The sequence below is a fragment of the Mauremys mutica genome, chromosome 4, assembly GCF_020497125.1.
Source record: "Mauremys mutica isolate MM-2020 ecotype Southern chromosome 4, ASM2049712v1, whole genome shotgun sequence".
NCBI classification, from domain to species: Eukaryota; Metazoa; Chordata; order Testudines; family Geoemydidae; genus Mauremys; species Mauremys mutica.
In genome coordinates, this window is record NC_059075.1 from 87,124,209 (window position 1) to 87,145,949 (window position 21,741).

At 42.4% G+C, this 21,741-nt stretch overlaps 1 protein-coding gene and 1 long non-coding RNA gene across 6 annotated transcripts in view; one reads left to right on the forward strand and one right to left on the reverse strand.

Annotated features, from left to right (window-relative positions):
- The window catches only part of LUZP2 (leucine zipper protein 2), a 431,446-nt gene that overhangs the window by 37,902 nt on the left and 371,803 nt on the right, over positions 1–21,741 (forward strand). Inside the window, exon 1 of one of the 5 annotated variants that reach the window (XM_045012214.1) lies at positions 13,013–13,091. The exons of the other annotated variants lie outside the window; for them this stretch is intronic. The gene's annotated coding sequence lies outside the window, so the exon portion shown is untranslated. Of the gene's footprint in view, positions 1–13,012; positions 13,092–21,741 lie in introns of those variants that run through there. 5 annotated transcript variants of the gene reach the window in all.
- On the reverse strand, positions 14,354–15,127 carry LOC123367901. Its single transcript, XR_006578641.1, has 2 exons — positions 15,066–15,127; positions 14,354–14,415 (listed from the first exon to the last, which is right to left on the reverse strand). It is a non-coding gene; the product is annotated as an uncharacterized LOC123367901 (long non-coding RNA).

The following is a 21,741-nucleotide window of genomic DNA, read 5'->3' on the forward strand; positions in this document are numbered from 1 at the left end:
AGTCCTTGCTTTACAAGGCAACATCCTGAGGAAGCGTTTTGGCTTTACTCTTGATAAATGTTACCTCAATGAAATTCAAGATTATGGCACTTCCTACAAATTGTATATAGTGCAAGTTACCTAAATAAACTACTCTCCATCACTGATCTGCATTTGTCCAGGATGAGCTGAAATTAATACTATCCCAAGGGTGAAGCTCGCAGGAGAGGCAGGGTTCTCTTGGTACCACATCTATAATGGATCCCTTCAAAAATGCATCTAAGCTTGAACTTGGCCACTATACTGTTTTACTGGTAATTGTGAATAGAGACAACCTTTGGCCCAATCAAGTGCTCTCAGATACCACTGTGAGAAATGTTACACATTTTTAAAGGCCTGAAAGAGTTTTTCTCTGTGGTGGTATTTGTACATGCGTTTCAAGATGCATATTTAACAACTTCTGTTTGCATAAATATAGTACACTGCTCTTCTATAGAACCTTCCATCTGAGGACCTCAAGTGACTTTACAAAAATTAACCAAGCTATGCTCTCCTTGAGGTGAGTAATTGATCCACTAGAGAACATGACCTATGCAGAGTCTTACTGTGCTTCAGTGGAAGAGTTGGGAATAGAAGTAGAACTTCCAGGTTGTAAATGCCTGCTCTAATGTCTAGACTGCACTGCAAGCATATTATTAATATGCAACATTGTTCAGAAATATAAGTGCAACATAAGTTCAGAAAGTGTAAGCTAGCATGTACTGTGTGGCACTGTACATAAAAAATATACATATGCGGCACTGATCAGGTCACATACAGACAGGACAGGATTATTTGTATGGAATTCTGATGTGGCTCACCCTCAATCTCTCCTATTGAAGTTGTTCTAATCAATTAAATGTTAATTGGGCTAGAGAGTTGGAATGAATCTATAGCTTAGTGTTTAGGGCACTCACTTGAGATGTGGCTAATACCTGTTCAGATCCCTTCAACACTACTTCAGCAGGAGGGCTGGCTTGACCTGGGGGTCTCCCACATTATGGGTGAGTATTTAACCACCAGGCTAAAAGGTTATGAAGGAGATATCCTCTTCCCCTAGCTCTAGCTGTTTTGTCAACTTATGTGAGGGGTCTGACCTGGAAGTTGTGCTCAGAGGCTGCCTACCAGACTGAGCCCGATACATGACTTGGGCCACCCCATGCTTATCTTCTCTGGTTTGTGAATCACTCTGGGGCTTAGGCAGGAGATATTTGTCTGCATGCCAAAGAGAGGCAGCCATGCACATGTCCAGAGGCAGAAACAGATGCTTAGGGAACTTTTACTGCAAAAGCATACTTGCCAAGTGAGATTAGGGGGTCTAAAAATGTAATTTTAGGCATCTAATTACCATTGTGACTCATACCTCTAGTAAATAATAGAGACTTTGGTATATATCATCTGGTATGGTGAATCATTGGCTTCTTAATGCTTTACATAAGAGCAGTGTCTTATCTATGATAGCTGGCAGGACGCATCAGTAAAAAGCTACAGGGGATTATTAGAACTGGTTGAAAAATGTATGGGGGGATCAGAAATGTCATCAGTTTGTTTGTCTTAATTGAAATTTTGAGAAAGTTTAATCAAAATATTGAATCCTGAAAAATTTCAACCAGCTAAAGTTATTATGAAGATGAACTCATTAAAAATTAAATAATTCTTTCCACATCTCCTGTGAATGTGACACATGAAATATGACATCATGTAATCACACATCAAATATTAATAATGGAGATGGCTTTTATCAAAACTCTGGTTCCACCTGAAGCAGAATCTATATCAGAATTTTTGCAAGTGACCCTTATATTACTGATGCTTTATTCAAGAACCGCACATGTAATCACCCCAAACTTGTATCTGAATGTTGTTGCTTCAGTTCATCTGTAATTATTAATAATCTGTAGTAAAATAATACATTCTATATTCTGATTAGATCAAAATCCAGTTGTAAAGAGGAGCTAATGAATGTATAATTTTCTACCTGGATATTCCAACTAGCATTATACCAGCTTTTGGAAGCTTGTTCCTAGTCATAGCCTCCCAACAAGTTTTATAATTGAGCATGTAGTAAGGATATGTCAAGCTATACCTGGGCTCAAAAAGTGCTTTAAACTATAATCTATTGATGCTGAGAAGTAAACTCCATTTTTTTCTTTTTAAAATAGGCACCATCTCATCTAGAAATAATTGGATGCCACCTGCCAGTCACCAGATAGTAGCAAGTGTAGCATGTTTTTGTTTTTTAACTGAAACTGACAACCGTGTAAATGGGCATACCTGCACCAAATGACTGGCAGGCAGCTGGCAGTGGGATGTTGGCTTTCATTTAAAGATCCATACAGTACATATAAACCTAAATGATGTGTATTAGGGGGAGGTGGCCTTCTCTTTATGTAACACAACTGGCAGTTTTTAGATTGAGGAAATATTTGCTTATTTTCTTTATTTAAATTACATAGCACTTTGACACAACTTTTGGACTAAAAGCACTTTTGTCACTATTAAACAACTAAGCTTTACAATAGAAGGGATGAGGGATGGGGAGAAAGGTAAATATAACCCACAGTGCAGCTGGATTATCAGAGAGAGGAAATAACTTGCCTTAGGTTATTGAGCAAGTTGGTGGCAATCTAAATCCTAGGCTTTCAATTCAAACATTAACATGATGCACAGGCATGGAGCTACTTTATTGTCTTTTTCTACAAACGTGGTATTATCCTTCACCCTTTTCTAAATGGTTATAAGTATGTAGCATTAGCTTTTGCTCATGAAAAGTTGTGGGAATCTATATAGGATTTTATTAGCTTTTGTCATCTACACAGCAGAAGTCTTGTTCTTCTCTTAGCTATATATATATATTCTATATATAATAGAATATACAACATATATATATGTTGTATATTCTATTTTTTAATCCTATTTTTTCAGTTTCAAAAGTTGGCTCCCTATTCAATTTTCTGGTATTATTTAAAATACCAGAAAATTGAGTAGGGAGCCAACATTTGGAACTGGAAAACTAGAGGGTTTTTTCTTTTAATTACAATGTACAATCTATTTGATGGCTGAATCACTTTTAAGTAGAAGTGAGGCTAAATTAGAACTTGACTGTGAACAAACTAAAAATTACTAGCAGTCTTTTGTAACATGACAGTATAATAAATGATCTATGATAGCAGATTTTGAGAGAGACAGATTTGTGCCAAGCGATAACCAGAATTTTCACCTCCAGTGTTTTACAGTATATTGAGGGTGGGGAATCAAAGCTGAAAATCATTCATTTAGCTTTTTTATTTTGATTTGCTCTATAAATAATGTAGGTGTAGTTTCATCAAAATCAGAGACTGAAAACTTTTTTATTGGCTGCTATAATTTTTTTTGTATTGTCATTTACAATGCTAATATTTTGATGGGCAAAATCTGCTCTTGTATAACATCAATGTAAATCTGGAGTCACTTCACTGTCTTCAGCGATGCAAAAATTAGCCCTTACTCTTTCCAGCCAGGCTCACACCCAACACTACATGAAATAAGCAAATGCTAATAACCAAATTGAATGATAGAGCTGGCTGGAAATTTTTCAATTAACAACGTAGTACTACTTTATTTGCAGTGTTGTGGTAGCCATGGACCCAGAATGTTAGAGACACAGGTTGGATGTTTTTATTGGAAATTGTTGATTTGTCAAAACTACAGTTCAAAGCAAATATAACTTAAAGATATTGTAGAGACAGTCTATAGTAAAACCTTGCCCACAGTGCCATAAACCCTTTCAGTATGCCGTGTTGTAGCAGTATTGGTCCCAGAATATTAGGGAGACAGTGTGTGAGGTAATATCTTTTATTGGGCCAACTTCTGTGGTGAAAGAGAGAAGCTATGGAGCTGATATAGTTAACCAACATTTAAGGAGAAATGGCCCATTAACACCCCTGCAGTCATAGGACAAAAAGCAGGGATGGGTGGGTTACTAGGTTAGATTGTTTTAAGATCTCATAAATCCAATGCCCTTATTAAGCACAATTACAAAAGTCTAGCAAAGTTACGAATTTAAGCTCTCCAGCTTGTCTTTTCAAGGTGTTGTGCAGGTTTCCTTTAAGGACGAGGACTGAAAGGTCAAATGTGGAGTGATGGTTTTTGTGAAAAATGTTCATTCATGGTGGTAATTGTGTGTTTCTCGTGTTTTTCTATGTAATTTTCCACTGTTATGCCTGCTATTGCTTTTACTATCACTAGTGGGCAAACACTTTTAGCAAAACGCCTCAAGAATGAAAAGCATGTTGCCCAGGCCATTTTTGTTCCCTTTGTGCAAACCTGAATGTTTTCAGATAGTGAATTTCGTAGTTGACATGCAAATATTTGTAAACAACATTTTAAATTCTCATGACCGTCCGCCTTGGCAATGCTTGTGTTTTCATCCAACTAAGTATCTGTTCCCATGTGATTTATCTAAACAAATACAATTCAGACTCCAGTGAATGTTTAATATACACGGAGAACTGTTTGCCATCATTTTTATAATTAAAAAAAACAAACTCATTGAATAATTTTACATAATTATTACATTTGCGGAAGCAACGATGTGCTCAAAACATACACCAGCAATAAGGTTATATTCACCTATAAACTATCTGTGAAATATTCATTCAGCAGTAGTTTCTAGCCCACGTCACTCATACAGAATGGAAGGTTCCTGAGTAAGGGGACAGAACTTAAAGTAGTGCAAAGCACTGAATCCAGGGAGGTAGGTTACTGGGCTATTTTCTTTGTGGTCTGATTTAAGTGGATCATATTTTTCTTATCACTCCCTGTGGGGGAGAGAAGAAACTAAAGCAACTTTTGACTACCTGTGCTAATCCATCAAATGCATAATCATTATTGACCTACAGCATAGTCTGTGGTAAAATGTTTTGTATCCAAACTTGGATATTTGGTCCTCAAAAATTACTCTTCACAGACATTCCATGTCGGCAAAATGTCATGATAGAAGGCCCATAGCGTGGCCTGATACCATAGCATCACCTTGTGCAATTCAAATAATCTTTGAAGGAATGCTTTATATGTGGCTTGGTTCCAGGCTGTAGTAATTAAGGGTTTGATCCTGCACCCATTGAAGTTCATGACAAAACTTCCATTGATTGCTATGTGTAAGATCAGAGGGTTCAGTCCAACTCCCACAGAACTCAATGAGTCTTTTCACTGACTTAGGTTGGATCAGGTCCTACAAATTATTTTTTTCCTTTAACAAAAAATTTCAATATTCTCAAAAAAGAAACCAAAAGTGTCTTAATGACCCAAAACAGGCCAGTCCAAGGAACAGTTGCTGCCAGCGTAGAACCATACTGTGATGAGAATATGAAGCTCCTGGAGATCCTTCCAAAAAGGTGTTCTTCCCAGCAGGGATACAGCACTGATACTTTTTGAAAAAGTAAGGGTATGTAGAACTGCATGGGAGGAGTTTGGCACAATCCTGACTCAAGTACTCACTTGAATAAGGACCACTTGCAAGAGTAAGCATTGCAGGATTAGGCCCTGTGTGGGTAGCCTTGTTGGGCCAATTCCTGTGCAGTGGTGTACATGACACCTGAAGTTTGCTACGTGGGGCAGATTAGAGGAAGAGAGGGAGTGCAGAACACAACATTTTTGTCTTTATGATATGAGATTAAATATTTTAGTTGAATCAGCTCTGGTCAGTTATTTTCAGATGACTGATTAAGGTTCCAAACATCCATCCTGAATTTTAGGGGTAACTTGCACGTTGGATAACTGGCCAGAGAGAAGTACAGTTTCATTTTAGCTGTTTCAATTGATTGGCAAGTATTTTAGCAGCTGAATGTTTCTGCTGCTTAATCACTCTAGACTGTTCATTAGGGAATTTCATCACAATATCTTCAACAAGCTACTTTGGGAAGAGGAGCTACTTATCTTGTTGTGTGTAGCAACTCTAAGAACAATCAATAAGCAGATAGTGTTAAATAAAGCCAATTAGAGAACATTAAATATCTTTTTACAAGGAAAATCCTATCAGTGGTAAAGTGACAGTGTGGTTTTCTTCCCTTAAGAGGAGCACTATTGTTCGTGGGAGGTGGAAATCTATGTATATGATTGCATAATATTTTTTTGAGTTGGAAGTTTTAAAAACATTAGCTTAGTGTAGTGATCTGTGTAGTGGGTATGCAGGATGAACAGGCAGTTCTCAGTCACATTTTAAACTTTACAATTTCTATTGTAAATAAGGCTGGGAATGTGTTGTATGAAATCAGGCATCCATACATCCAGTCATAAAATTACATGCAGTATAACTTTCTGTTTTTGTGTAAACTGTTTCTTGCAAAACAAGTCTTTTTTTGTTTTGTTTTTTGTTTGTTTTTGGCCAGGCAATAAGATTTGTATATGCAGTTGGAAATGTGATTTAAAAACCATTTCATGTTGTGTTTATCAGAGGAATTTAGTCAGTACAAAACGCGAATGCAACAAAACTTCCAGGAATTCAGTCCTTTCTAGAGCAAATATCCTTTTAGGTGTGGGTTCATATGAACCATTTACGCGATACCACAGAGATGGGGACAGTACAAGTACATATGCAGAGGTTTGTAGGTTTGTGCATGTATAATTAATATATTTGCTATATTTCCTGTATGTTTCTAAGAACAAACAAATGTAAATATGAAGTAGTTGACACACTTACCAAAACCTAGCATAGTTCCTGAGAGGTGCAGAGCACTCGCAACTTCTGTGGAAATCAGTGAGAGCTTAAGTGCTCTGCAGCGTTTAAGATAAGGCTGTAGGACAGGTATTTAGGTTATGCCTGCCAATGCTAATATTGCTAGCTTAGCAAAATGCCCAAACCAATATTTTAGTGCATGCTCTAAGGCTGGTAGTTTAAGGGGCCAAAAGGTAGTTGGGTACCTAACTCCTTTAGGCTACTTTGAAAAATGCCAGCAGAAATGTTACTATCCAACAGTCATTGGCTGATATATATTAAGTAAAATGCTTCTTCCCTTTACATAGTGTGTGCTTTCATGTCTAATTTAACACCTCCATGATGAGATGGTAATATTACAGTTATCTCAATGAATGTGCTGGTAATCCTAGAGGGTAACTGGCTGAAGGTTTAGCCAGTGAAAATTGCTTTAAGACAATACTTAACACAACTATTTTGCATGTTATATTTTCATCACCCAATTAACTTCTTTGGTTAAAGAAGGCACGACTAGCCCTTTTCACTGTGTAGGAGAGCAGTTTTGGCTTTAAGGGATAGATGGGTGAGCCTTTCTGGTAGCTTCGCCTCTTCCTGGATGATTGAATATCTCAAGTTGGAAAACTTCTTTTTCTTAAGGCTTCCACTGAGCAGAAGTAAATATACAGAATTAACACTGTCCTACTGTATTGAATAGAGAAAGTAAATATTTTTGGTAAGTAAAAATAAGGGTTTTTTCCAAAAAAGTTACCTTTTCTCTTCCAAAATGTTGAACAATGACAAAGCTTCAATTAAATGTTTTGATCATAAATAATTCTGATCATCTTTGTATCTTGAAAAAAAAGTTTGATCAAATTTTCAAATAAATGTTAAGCTCAGTTTGAAAAAAATTGTATAACTTTGTTATACAACTTGTATGGAAAACCTAGGAGATGTATTATCTCATACTTTAATCATATTCATTTGAAGGATACGTGGCAGTGTTCCATCATAGAATCTCAGGGTTGGAAGGGACCTCAGGAGATCATCTAGTCCAACCCCCTGCTCAAAGCAGGACCAAACCCAACTAAATCATCCCAGCCAGGGCTTTGTCAAGCCTGACCTTAAAAACCTCTAAGGAAAGAGATTCCACCACCTCCCTAGGTAACCCATTCCAGTTCTTCACCACCCTACTAGTGAAAAAGTTTTTCCTAATGTCCAACCTAAACCTCCCCCTCTGCAACTTGAGACCATTACTCCTTGTTCTGTCATCTTCTACCACTGAGAACAGTCTAGATCCATCCTCTTTGGAACCCCCTTTCAGGTAGTTGAAAGCAGCTATCAAATCCCCCCTCATTCTTCTCTTCTGCAGGCTAAACAATCTCAGTTCCCTCAGCCTCTCCTCATAAGTCATGTGCTCCAGCCCCCTAATCATTTTTGTTGCCCTCCGCTGGATTCTCTCCAATTTATCCACATCCTTCTTATAGTGTGGGGCCCAAAACTGGACACAGTACTCCAGATGAGGCCTCACCAGTGCTGAATAGAGGGGAATGATCACATCCCTCGATCTGCTGGAAATGCCCCTACTTATACAACCCAAAATGCCATTAGCCTTCTTGGCAACAAGGGCACACTGTTGACTCATATTCAGCTTTTCGTCCACCGTAACCCCTAGGTCCTTTTCTGCAGAACTGCTGCCCAGCCATTCGGTCCCTAGTCTGTAGCAGTGCATGGGATTCTTCCGTCCTAAGTGCAGGACTCTGCACTTGTCCTTGTTGAACCTCATCATATTTCTTTTGGCCCAATCCTCTAATTTGTCTAGGTCCCTCTGTATCCTATCCCTACCCTCCAGCGTATCAACCACTCCTCCCAGTTTAGTGTCATCTGCAGACTTGCTAAGGGTGTAGTCCACACCATCCTCCAGATCGTTAATGAAGATATTGAATAAAACCGGCCCCAGCACCGACCCTTGGGGCACTCCACTTGATACCGGCTGCCAACTAGACATGGCACCATTGATCACTACCCGTTGAGCCCGACCATCTAGCCAGTTTTCTATCCACCTTACCGTCCATTCATCCAGCCCATACTTCTTTAACTTGCTGGCAAGAATACCGTGGGGGACTGTATCAAAAGCTTTGCTAAAGTCCAGAAATAGCACATCCACTGCTTTCCCCTCATCCACAGAACCGGTTATTTCATCATAGAAGGCAATTAGGTTAGTGACTTGCCCTTGGTGAATCCATGCTGACTGTTCCTGATCACTTTCCCCTCCTTTAGGTGGTTCAGAATTGATTCCTTGAGGACCTGTTCCATGATTTTTCCAGGGACTGAGGTGAAACTGACTGGCCTGTAGTTCCCTGGATCTTCTTTCTTCCCTTTTTTAAAGATGGGCACTACATTAGCTTTTTTCCAGTCATCCGGGACCTCCCCCGATCGCCATGATTTTTCAAAGATAATGGCCAATGGCTCTGCACTCTCATCGGCCTACTCCTTTAGCACCCTCGGATGCAGTGCATCCAGCCCCATGGACTTGTGCTCGTCCAGCTTTTCTAAATAGTCCCAAACTACTTTCTCCACAGAGAGCTGGTCACCTCCTCCCCATACCGTGCTGCAGAGTGCTCTTTAAAACTCATAATTTCGTTCATTTTATTTACCAGTTCATAAGAATTATTAAGTGGTAAAGGTTGCAAGAACAGCAAAGCACTTAAGTGGTATGTGCTTAATGTTAATCATGTGAGCATTTGATGTCGAAGGAATTGCTCACATGCTTTAATTTCAAGCATGTTCCTAAGTGCTTTGATAGCTTCTTAATTTGTATGAGATATTAATGATTCTGTATGAAGTTTTAATCTAAAAAGTCATCAAATTCATCTTGAGGGAGAAAATGTATTTACACATACCTCAGTTATGCAGGGTTAAATTGTGCCACAGAGCCAAAACCCTGAATTTGGAGGATCATTGTGCAAAGCCATACCATACCAAGGGACAATCTGCTCTGCTTTGTGAGGAGGCCCACAAACTGTTACCTCCCTTTGAGGAAAGTGACATATTACCCTAACCTACCTCATGGTTGGACAGCTCTATTGGCAAGAGTGTAGAAGAAGGAGTGATGGCTCCACCTATGCTCTTCCCTTCCCTCTCTTTGGTGGTGTCATACCCACTATCGGGAACATCTCAGGAGCAGCACTGTGCTCCTCTAAGTGCACTGTAGCAATTCTGGCAGAACTTAAACTGTGGGAGGAAGAGGCAGCTACTTTCTCTTGCTCCCACATGCATTGGGCACCGATGTAGAAGCCAAACAGAATCTAGCTCACTGTAATTATCATTGCTCAGCATAGCATAACAATCATTAAATTAGTTGACTGACTCCAATATCTAATAAAAGAATCTGTTGGATCAATATCTGATTTTTATTAGAAGGTTGAGAGGGCCAATTATCCAGACTAAGACTGTGTTTGTTTTGTTTTATTTTTAGTGTGCAGAATGACACAGATTTTTGCATTACCCTCATAAAAATAAAGCTGCTTTTTTTTTAATTAACTACATCTTGGCTAGAAACCAAGACAGAAATGCAAAAGCTTCAAACAGCAAATTCTGACTGAGGCACAAATTTTAGAAATATATGTAAATATATATATTTAATAGCACCACTTATTTCCCCTCACGGAAACACCTGCTGCTATTCATATGAAGATACAAATGATATATTTATGGTATCAGCAGAAGAAATATTTGTATTGCAAGTAGTGCCTAATAGTCCAAGACATAGACCAGGAGCCCATTGTACTAGGCAGAATGTATGAACACATATCAAAATGATGGTCCCTTCCCCAAAGAACTTGTGGTCCAATTATTAGACAAGATACAACAGGTACAGTCAGACAAGGAAACAATGGGGCAATGCTCTGCAGCATGATTGGCAAGTGTTTCAGTACACTAGCTATCTTGCCATATGTACAAAAATCCCAGCAACTTGACAATCATGGCAGAGGAGGGATTTTGAGGAAGAGGTTGGTGTAACTGTGGATATTTATGTGGAACTCCTGCCATCCATGAGAGGCAGCGTGGTAGAATGCATGACAGTGCTATTTAAAAAACTTAACTGGGCAGAAAAGGTTGGCATCAGTGGCAGGAAAGAGGTGGGAATCTGTATCTCCATGACAGGGTGGAAGGAAGGATGGGAATGACCCCTGAAGTGAAGACTAGTGGTTGTGATTTATTAGATACAATAGATTTATTTGAACGTTTAAGTGTGGAACCAAAACATTTTGGATATTTGGAGGGGAGGATCAAACTCTTGCAAAGATTATAAAAATGATAAAAGCCACAGTGGGTCTGACCCAGAGCCTGTTCAACTTTCTCTTCCCTCTTGTTCTTATAGAATCCATATAATGGCTATTCAGTTGCTCTTACATCCATCCACTCACACTCTGGAGATATTAGACAGCTATTCTTTCATATACTTTCAGATTTTTGTAAAATGTTACAGCATGTGTCTCTGTTATGAGGTGGAGTGGCTTCCCACTGAGCCAGAGGGGGAGGGACCACTCTGTGAACCCTGGTGGGCAGAGCCAGGCCATGCTCGCTCCTCTCACCAGAAGTCAGAGGCCAGAACAGGAAGTATAAAGGGCAGGTCCTGGGGCTCAGTTGGGCTGTAGCCCCCAAAGAAGACAGGCGCCTTCTGCCTGCTCTAGCCAGAGCTTCTGGAGCCACCTGCTGACCCAGGCACCAAGGAGCCTCTGGGACTGCCACTGATCTTCTACCCAGACAAACTGGAAGACACACTATGGATCTAGGTAGGGGAGGGGAGGAAATGGCCCAGGGGCAACCAATTCTAGTCTGGCTGCATTGCTGTCAGATACCAGCTCCTACATGCTGACGGGGATTCCCCGCTGACCCAGTGGCGCAATACTCCTCTACTGTTAGGGCCTGGGGTTGGGACATAGTGGAGTTGTGTGGGCCTGCATCCCCCTACCCCTGCTACCTTACTCCTGGGGTTGCAGTCTCCCCTTTCTAGGCCAAGGAGCTTGGGATCCACTGAAGCTAGGGTGCCCAACCCTCTTGCTGCTTGGCCCTGAGTACAGGCCTGAGCCATAGACTCTTGGCTGCCCTGACAAAGGGCTTGGACTCGCAGCTGTTTGCTCCTTTGCCCTGATTGTGGGCTAGAGACCCTAACCAACAACCCCTCTGCCAGGACTGCTGCCAGAGCCACAGGCTGTGGATTCCCTGACTGTGGGTGACGCCCAGCAATGTAGTGAGGCAGAGTGGCTGCCTAATGACCCGGGGGGGGGGGAACAACTGCTAATCCACTACAGTCCCATGGTACCTTGAAGCAAAAAAACTAGTTACTAAAAAGTTTCATATCCATATGAAATCCTAACAGATGAATAAACTTTTGGACAGAAACATATCTGAAGCAGAGAATATTTTAATAACCACACTGACTGTTAATCTTCATCAGTTGTAGAATTGCAACTTCACAGAACCTCTGATTTGCTGATGACTTTGAATTAATTAAGTGAGATGGGACAGTTATGTAGACGGTTGACTCGATTAACCATAAAGTTTTTGGAACTGGTTAACTTCTTTGCTTTAGATGTCTGAGACTGTATGTTCTTAGGTACAAAAGGACTTGAGAAGTAATGAAGAAGAAATTTAAAGAAAAAAGTATTGAAACTGAAGCATGATGACAAATGTACTGTGCTTCATATAACTACGGAGCAAATATTCTTAATATCAGAATCTACAATCCCTTTAAAAATTGTAGTCTGAAACAGATGAATCAATAAAAAGCAAGAATGTTCACATTCATCTTTTTCAAGCTCACTTATTCTCCACGAGAGGCTAAAAGAAAGCTTTTAAAGGAAAAATGGGGTAAGGATTTTGAAAGATCATTAATAATTTGGCTAGTTTGTGGCCTCTACATGAAATGAACTTGTGGTCTCCATCTAATTCCTAGTGGACTGGTGTCTACATAACACACAATCATGATTAGTTGATGCACTTGTCGACACTGTTTCCATTTTAGGCAGCAGAGGGGCTAAGGACTAAATGGGAGATGTACATTGTGTGACAGGGCAAGGCCAGATGGCTATAGTAAAGTAATGGGAGACAGATATATTAGCCACAGGCTAAACAAATCCCTGTTACCAGGATAAGCAAATGGCAGCTGCTCCAGGTCAATTAAGACACCTGGGGCCAATTAAGATCTTTCCAGAAGGCAGGGAGGACAGCTAGGTTGATTGGGACACCTGAAGCCAATCAGGGGCTGGCTGAAACTAGTTAAAAGCCTCCCAGTCAGCCAGGTGGGTGCATGTGTCAGGAGCTGTAGGAGAAATCTATGCTGTTGGAGAGACTGAGCAGTACAAACCATATCGGGCACAAGGAAGGAAGCCCTGAGGTAAGGCTGAAGTAGATCTTGAGGAAGTGGGGGCTGCTGGGGGAAAGTGGCCCAGGGAATTGTACACATCCTGTTCAGGAAGATGCAGGCAGGGACTTATTTCCCAGACAGGAAGATCACAGTAGGGGACGTCGAAATGCCCATTGTGATCCTTGGAGACCCCGCTTACCCGTTACTGCCTTGGCTCATGAAACCCTATACAGGGAAGCTTGACAGGAGCAAGGACCGGTTCAACTACAGGCTGAGCCGGTGCCGAATGACTGTGGAGTGTGCTTTTGGGCGTTTAAAAGCCCGCTGGCGGTCCTTGTATGGGAAGCTAGACTTGGGGGAAAGCAGCATCCCCGCGGTTATATCCGCATGCTGTACCCTCCATAATATTTGTGAAGGGAAGGGTGAAACATTCAGTCAGGCATGGACCACTGAGGTTCAAGTCCTGGAGGCTGAATTTGCACAGCCAGAGAGCAGGGCTGTTAGAGAAGCCCAGCACAGGGCTACAAGGATTAGGGATGCCTTGAGGGAAGAATTTGAGGCTGAAAGCCAACAGTAATGTTTGCTGCCTTGCATGGGAGTGAAGTGCAGTGGTTACACTGTTAGGATTCTATTATCCCTAACATGATTTCCAGTGACTGTTTCTTTACTGGGATAAGGTATCTTTCACTATGCAATAATAAAGACTGTTTTCAAAGCCAAGATTTATTTTATTGAATAGAAAAATACTTCATTGACAGACACACAACATTTCAGGAACCTAGGGCAGGGGGGTGGGTGGGTGAACTGTACAGTCACAAGTTTGCATATGTCCTGTCTGCAGTGCTGTGCAATGGCTGCTGCACTTCAGGGTGCATATACTGCATGGTGATGGGGGTTGAGTGCAGAGGGTAAGGGTCGTAATTCTCAGGGCTGGTTGGTGAACGTACAGGTGTTGGAGGCAGCTGGTGGTGGTAAGAACCTGGATGCTGGGGAAGGGGGTTTGGAGCTAACATTGGGGCAGAAGAGAATAAAATTTGGGACAGGGGGGGCTGTGGGGCAGCACGGGACTGCTCTGCCTGCATAGCTACGAGTGCCTGGAGAGAGTCCGCTTGGCGCGCCAGGATGCCTAGCAGCTGGTCTGTGCTTTTCCTCTTTGCCACAGCGTTTCTCCGCCAATGTCTCTGGCGGATCCTGCTTTCCCTTTCTCTCCACTCCTGCAGCTGTTTACTCTCTCAAGCAGAGTGATCAATAACTGTTTTCAGCATGTCTTCCCTGGTTTTTCGAGGCTTTTCCCTCAGATTCTGTAGTCGCTGTGCTGTGGTAGATCTGGGCAGTCCAGCAGTCAAGGTCACTTCTTGAAGGCAAAAATGGCAACATTTAACAGGGTAGCATTGTTAATTATCTCATCCAAACAGTAATTCCCACACACTGAAGGAGTTTTCAGTGTTCACTTTAGCATTCTTTTCCCATACCAAATAAGACCACACATAACACAACAGGAGACAGGAAATGGTGAGTAAGGGGTACTGAGATTGCTTCAGGGCTGTGCAGGGGTTTCTGTGCGTTGGGGACAGCAAACAGCTGTATGGGGGATCTGCACTAAACAGTCTCCCAACATTTTCCACAGGAGTTACTCCTGGAAGATATCTCCCTGCTGCAGGTCACTAGGGAAGAGCAGGAAGGTCTTCTATAGCAATGCGGATTCCGCCTTGGCCCCTATGCAGCTTGCCTGTGTGCAGCAATGGTCCCCGCACCCCTCGCAGCACAGTGGCGCGGACGCGTTAGCCTGACTGGGACAAGGACCACAGTGGCTCTCCCTATAAACCTGCGCAGGCACATTGCCCACGCTCTGGCTGAAACTTTTTGAGGAGATTACTGCAGCTGATTACCGCGACGTGATAGACCACATCAATGGGCTATTCCACATCTAGGCATGCATGTATGCAGCCCTAACCCCCCCTCCTCTCCCGAAACATTTCCACCCTGAAAATAAAAGACGCTTACCGGTAACTCGCTCCTCTGTTTGTCCTTCAGCAACTGCTGGCTGCTGCAATTGGCTTCCTTCCTCCTGGCTTGAGAAGAGCTCCTGGCTGCATGCCTCCTGGGACTCTGGGGTGTCTTCCCCCATCCCAGTAGCTTCACTCGCGGTTTCCACCCCCCCCCCCCGCCGCCGCCACCACCTCCTCCTCCTCCTCCTGTCCCCCACCCGGCTCAGAAGTGTCCATCATGGTCCTCGGATTGGCAGTGGGGTCACCCCCAAGTATCGCGTCCATCTCCCTGTAAAAACGGCAGGTCGTGGGGGCAGCGCCGGAGCGGCGGTTCCCCTCACGGGCTTTGTAATAGGCACTCCGCAGCTCCTTTACTTTAACCCTGCATTGCAGCGCATCCCGCTCATGGCCCCTATCCAGCATGGACCTTGATACCTGCTCAAAGATATCGTAATTCCTACGGCTGGAGCGCAGCTGGGATTGGACAGCTTCCTCCCCCCAAACACTAATGAGGTCCAGCAACTCGCCATTGCTCCATGCTGGGGCTCGTTTGCCGCGTGGAGGCATGGTCACCTGGAAAGATTCACTGATTGCACTCCACACCTGGCTGCAGCAAACAGGAAGGGGATTTTTAAAATTCCCGGGGCACTTAAAGGGCGGGTCACCTGAGGCCAGAGCAGTAGAGTGCATACTGATGAGCAGAGTAGCTGAACAGGAATTCTGGGATATCTCCTTATTCCCTGGAGGCCAATTAAAGCGCTGGTGTGTGTCCACACCTGATGAGCAGCGCTGGATCACCAGCACTGCATTCCTTATACCCCAACCCGAACGGGTGCACAGCCAGCGCTGCAGCCAGGGAGTTGCAGTGCTGGATGTGCTTTGCAAGTGTGGACGGAGAATAATTGCAGCGCTGGAAAGCCTCCACCAGCGCTGCAACTTGCAAGTGTAGCCAAGCCCTTAGTAGGCTGTAACGCTTGCCTCTAGAGTGAGAATGGCTATGTGGAGGGTCACAGTGAACCTCTGAGGCTAGCGAAATCCGTCAGAAAATGCGGGACCCACAGAGACAAGGACAGAGCTTTGTCACAATTGACTTACAGAGACTTAGTTTGAAAGGGTAGCAACAAAGTTGAGAGAAACAGGTGGAATAGTATGAAGAAATTTGGACTGCTGTTAGCTGTGCTGTGCCTCTTTTATGAATATATAGAAAATGGTATTTTCCAGGACAGCTTCTTGCGAGAACTAAGGCCAAGATTTTCAAAATGGAATGCCTAGGACTAGGTTCTTATACTGAGATTTTTCAAAGTACCTAGGGGATTCAGGAACACACTTTTCATTAATTGTGATAGACTTAGGTGCCTAAGAATGGGATTTTCAAAAGCACTTTTCATAAAAAAATACATATTTGAGTTAACTGAGACACTTATGGAATTTGTGAAAAATTCACCAAATTTAGATGGAACAATAAAAACAGTAAAATTCTGAAACATTAAAATGTTTCACTTCCACATTTTTGAAAAGAAACTTTTTGATTTGAAAAGACTTTGTTATGAATTTTACTTCAATTTTATAAAAGTGTGGGGGGACTGATACAAAATGTTTCATTCAGTCTAAAATAAAACACTTCATTAGACCTGAAACATTTTTTTTGGTTCATCTAGTGACCCAAAAAACCAGTTGTTAGCATAACTCTATTTAGGATCCTAACTTTAATTATTCAGTTTCATTTTGATTTTCCCTAGATATCAAACAGTAGGCTTATTGAAATGTTAGTAAGGGGAAGTTTTGCTGCCTCCATTAGCAATTTTATTGCAAGAAATTAAGGATGGTATTTCCAAAGGCACTTAAGACAGTTAGGTGCCCAAATCTCATTGAATATCTAACTCTAGTTAGTCTCCCTTGACAATCCCACCCTATGAATAAAACACCATTGTCCACTCTGTAAAGAGTTCTACACCTGGCTTTCTCCACTAAAATCAGTGGAGTTACACTGATGTAACAGACTGGAACATCTGGTGCGAAATATTTTAGTTTGCTTTTCTGTTTAAGCCATTTTCTGAAGCTGAATATGAACTTTTTCTAAAGGATTTGAATCACGGCTTTCCATTTCTCCTCATTATCATTAGTCTTTTCACATGCATATGAAGTCAGGATGTTTAGCTGGGTTTCTAGCCAACTAGAGACCAGGAAGGTAGTAGTGTTCTTGGTTTTTGTTTTCCCCTGGCCTTCTGGTAGGTCCATCACAAAGATTTCCCAGCATTATCTGTACAACAGGACACTTAAGAATAAGTATGACCTTTCCAAAATAATTTTATTATCTGACTACTTTGTGTTTTACAGGGCTTTCTCCACATTGTGCCAATCTCAGCTTGAAAAATGAATACTACACATTTATATTTAATACAATTTAGTGTGATTTGTTTAATTATACACAAAGCTAGCATGAAACATATGAACCTGTTAGAAATAAACAAGCAATTACTTTCATTGGAACTTTCAGTAGACAAGGCATTGTCTAATAAAAGGAGAAGAATATTAATAAAATAAGGTCTCAGCTGGCTCACAGATCAAATATAAATTTCTTCAGCTTGTATGCATCAGCTTAACTCCAACCTGTTTTATGGCTTTAATCTTAATATATCATTGATTGGAAAGGATGTGCTGATTGCTATAATTTAAAAAAAACCAAACACTTTCACCCCTTTTTTATATTGCCTTAAAACCAAGTTGCACATTTAAAATGCATGGAGTAGTTACAGAAACCCACATTAGTCTAGAAACAAGAATGAATCAATTCTGCTGCTGTTTGATGGGAAGTTATTGCTCTACTCAGGAGCCATGATTTAAATTTTTGAAATGGCAACAGTTACCTCATGAAATTAAAGTATCCATGGCTATAGAATTACTTGCAATTTATCACTCAGTTGCTGATGTATCAGGTCAGATTTTGTTGGTGTAAACAAGAATTCCATGAAACTGATCAGTTGTACTGTGACTGATAATAAACAAGAAATCAGCCAGGTCTGGATATTCCAACATCTCAAAGTTTGGGGATGTTTAGGTTGGGTTTTTTTAGCCACTTACAAAGATTTTTTTTTTATAAGAATGCATTGAAAAAAATGGATCCTAACCCGTGTTAAGATTTGTGGATATTACCTTTTTGAGTGGTAGCCAGTGTTAGGTATTTGAGATGGTCCAGTTTCCTGTTTTGGGGAGACTGATGACCTAGAGCCTGTGGTGTGGCCACTTCATGCAACCCTGTGGCTGTAGATTTTGGGCATAGAACTGGTGTAACTAGTCCCAGGAGGATCACTCAATGTAGTGAGCCCTCAGAGATCTGAGACTTCAGTGCATAGGCCCAGTGGTGTGATCTGGAATGAAAATTCTTATGTTCTTAGATGTAAAAGCTACATCTGTTGCCTTTCAGTCCATGGCTTCAATAAGAAAATATAAGAAAAGGCTCACCAATTAGGGCAGATCTAGCCCCTACACGTTAAGTGATTCACTCCCAGGACTATGGGAGTGCCTACATTTAAGCATGTGTCCAAGGCTATTTGCAGGATGAGAGCTGTAGTCTTTGGGTTGTCAAAGTGAATTACATCTCTCAGAATTCTAACTGTCACCCTCTTTGTATAAGGCCTTTTCACTTTATGGTACTGAAACTATTTATTCCATCTATGAAGGTTTAATGTTTTCTTTAATCAAAACTTTTTTTCTTCCCAGAGACATTTAGAAATATTTGGCTAGGATTGGGACTCTAGGAGTATGTTAAATTTAAGAAAGACCTTTAACTGAGCTGTAGGGTTTTATTTGATTTTTTTTTCTGTTTAATTCTTCTCCCTAGCCCCAATAGTTTCCCTCAGAACAAGTGACAGAATTTTCAGATAAAATTAGCTAGTGGGTACAGTGTGACATTCCATCTCATCCCATATTCTTTATGAAAATATACTTATGATATGAATGACTGACATACATGAGCCATCTTGCATAAAGTAAATCTCAATTAAGATATCATTGGAAAGATTGATTTACTGAATGTGATTATCCAATGTGTATGCTTGTATCATTTCTGTTCCGGAAGTTAGTTAATATGCCTATGTATCTGTATTTCAAATGTGTTATTTTGAGTGTCAACCCCAACCAGCCCTTCAGGTACAACAATGGAAAAGCCAGACAGGGCTAATGGTCCATTAGCAAAGACAATGGACTGTGAAAGAGCTTAGTCTTCCTGTGGATGCTGGAAACGACCTACGAGCAATGGCTACCACAGCCCTGCAAAGACATGGATCTTGTCACCAGATACTAAATATTTCCTGGGACGACTTGTAACTTTCCACTGGAAGGGAAGGAGTGTGTGTGTGTGTCAAGTTTGGGAAACAAAGGATTCCCACCTTATGTAAATCTTATTTAATGGTGGGGAGGAAGGCAAACATGACTCCTCCTCTCCATGGCCTGCCTGCCCAAGAAGAGACTGCTAAAGCCACCTGAAGGGAAGGCAGGGGGAGTCCAGACTGAGACGGATCCAGTCTGAAAAGGAATATGCAGGTCTGTCGCATCTTAGGCGGGGGTTCCGTTCCGCGGTTATCGCGTAAAGCGAAAACCGCGTATAGTCAAAGCCCTAAGCCCTTTAAACTCCGCCCGCAGCTCCAACGGCGAGGCCGGGGAGGAGGGCATTTAAAAGGCCGGTGGAGCCCTTTAAATGCCCCCCTGCCCCTGTCCCACCGCCAGAGCTGCGGGTGGGATTTAAAGGGCTTCCCCCTCCCCCCCGCCTGGTCGCCGGAGCTGCAGGTGGGATTTAAAGGGCTCCGCCAGGCTCCCCGCCGTATTGGGGAGCTCGGAGGAGCCCTTTAAATCCCGCCCGCAGCTTTGGCAGCTGGGCTGGGGCTGGCATTTAAAGGGCCCAGAGCTCCACAGTGGCTGGAGCCTCAGGCCCTTTAGTTTGCCCCAGGGGCTACCAGCCACCTCTGCAGCTGGGAGCCCCCTGGGTGATTTAAAGGCCCTGAGACTCCCAGCCACAGCTGGTGCACCAGGACCTTTAAATCTTGAGGCCACGCTTCTTCTACTTGAGGCCACGCCCCCTCCCAGACTCCAGGCCTTTCAGCGTGAAGCTGAAATCGCGCATGTTAAATGTGCGTAAGGTGCGAGAGACCTGTAACAGGAACTCTGAATCACAAACTTTGCACCCTGCCTAAAACAACATTTAGGGTAAGAAATTACATTTTGTAACCTGTTTCTTAAGTATATTGAATTTAGCTTGTATACACTTTTTATTTGCTCAATAATCTGCTTTGTTCTGTTATCTTATATTCACTTACAATTCACTTTTTGTATTTAATAAACATATTTCTTGATTTATAATATAACCCAGTTTATATAATTTCTAACTGTCATGGTGGGGGCAGGGAGGCAAGAAGTTGTGCATATCTCCCTCCACATTGAGAGAGGGGCAAATTTCATAAAACCTTTTGGTGCCTACTCCCCTTAAGGGGTACAAACCTGGATGTTGGAGCAAGCCCCTAAGGCTGAATCTTTCCAGAACAGATCTGTCTCTCTGTGCAGCTGGGTGTGGTCCTACCTGTATGCTTGGCTGGAAGAGGCTTGTCATCCTAACCCAGCAAGGCCAGGTAAAGGACACCCAGGCTGGCAGAATAGGTGGAATCAGCTAAACCCTAACACATCAGGTGACACCCCAGAAGGCCCAAACCGTCACAGTTGGCAAAGTCACAATCTCTGTATATATACTGACAGCAGAAAAAGACTTACCCTTTGTGAATAGATCTCACTGGGAATTAGTCACTAAGGCACATCTACACTGGCAGAGTTACAGCGCCGGCAGTTACAGCACTGCTCAGAGAGCACTGAAGGGAAATAGCCGCTAGCTGGGGCGCTTGCAGCAGTACTGGGAGCGGTGCATTCTGGGCAGCTATCCCACAGAGCATCTCTTCCCCTTCTGCCACTAAGTTCTGGGAAGGCAGAGGGGGTCCTGTCCCAATGTCCTGTGACACATTGCTTCGCATCCCAGCAATCCCTGTGCTTCCATCCACATTTGATGTCATCTTTCAAGGGTTTGTGTACTGCATGCCCTGCCTCTTTTGGGCTGCAGGAATGGATCCCACACTGTTGACCACTATGCTGCTTGCTCTGACCAACATGTCATGAGTGGCAGTGGAGTTATTCCTTGCACTCCTCTTGCCTTTATAGTTTGACCTTGATCATGTCACGTGTAGTAGCTATGACATGAGTTTGCTTGTGGCATTCATGGAGGTGTTGACCACAGTGGAACACTGCTTTTGGGCTTGGGAAACAAGCAGTGAGAGGTGGCATCACATAGTGATGCAGGTCTGGGATGATGAGCAGTGACTGCAGAATTTTTGGATGAGGGAAGCCATGTTCATGGGACTGTGTGATGAGCTCACCCCAGCCCTGTGGCGCAAGGACACAAGAATGAGAGCTGCCCTGCTGTTGGAGAAGCATATGGTGATTGCACTGTGGAAGCTGGCTACTCCAGACTGCTACCGATTGGTTGCTAATCAGTTTGGAGTGGGAAAGTCTACTGTTGGACTCATGTTGACAGATATGTGCAGGGCCATTAATCACATCCTGCTCTGAAAGACCATGACTTAGGGCAACATGCATGACATTGTAGATGGCTTTGCACAAAGGGGCTTCCCTAACTGCAAAGGGGCGATAGATGG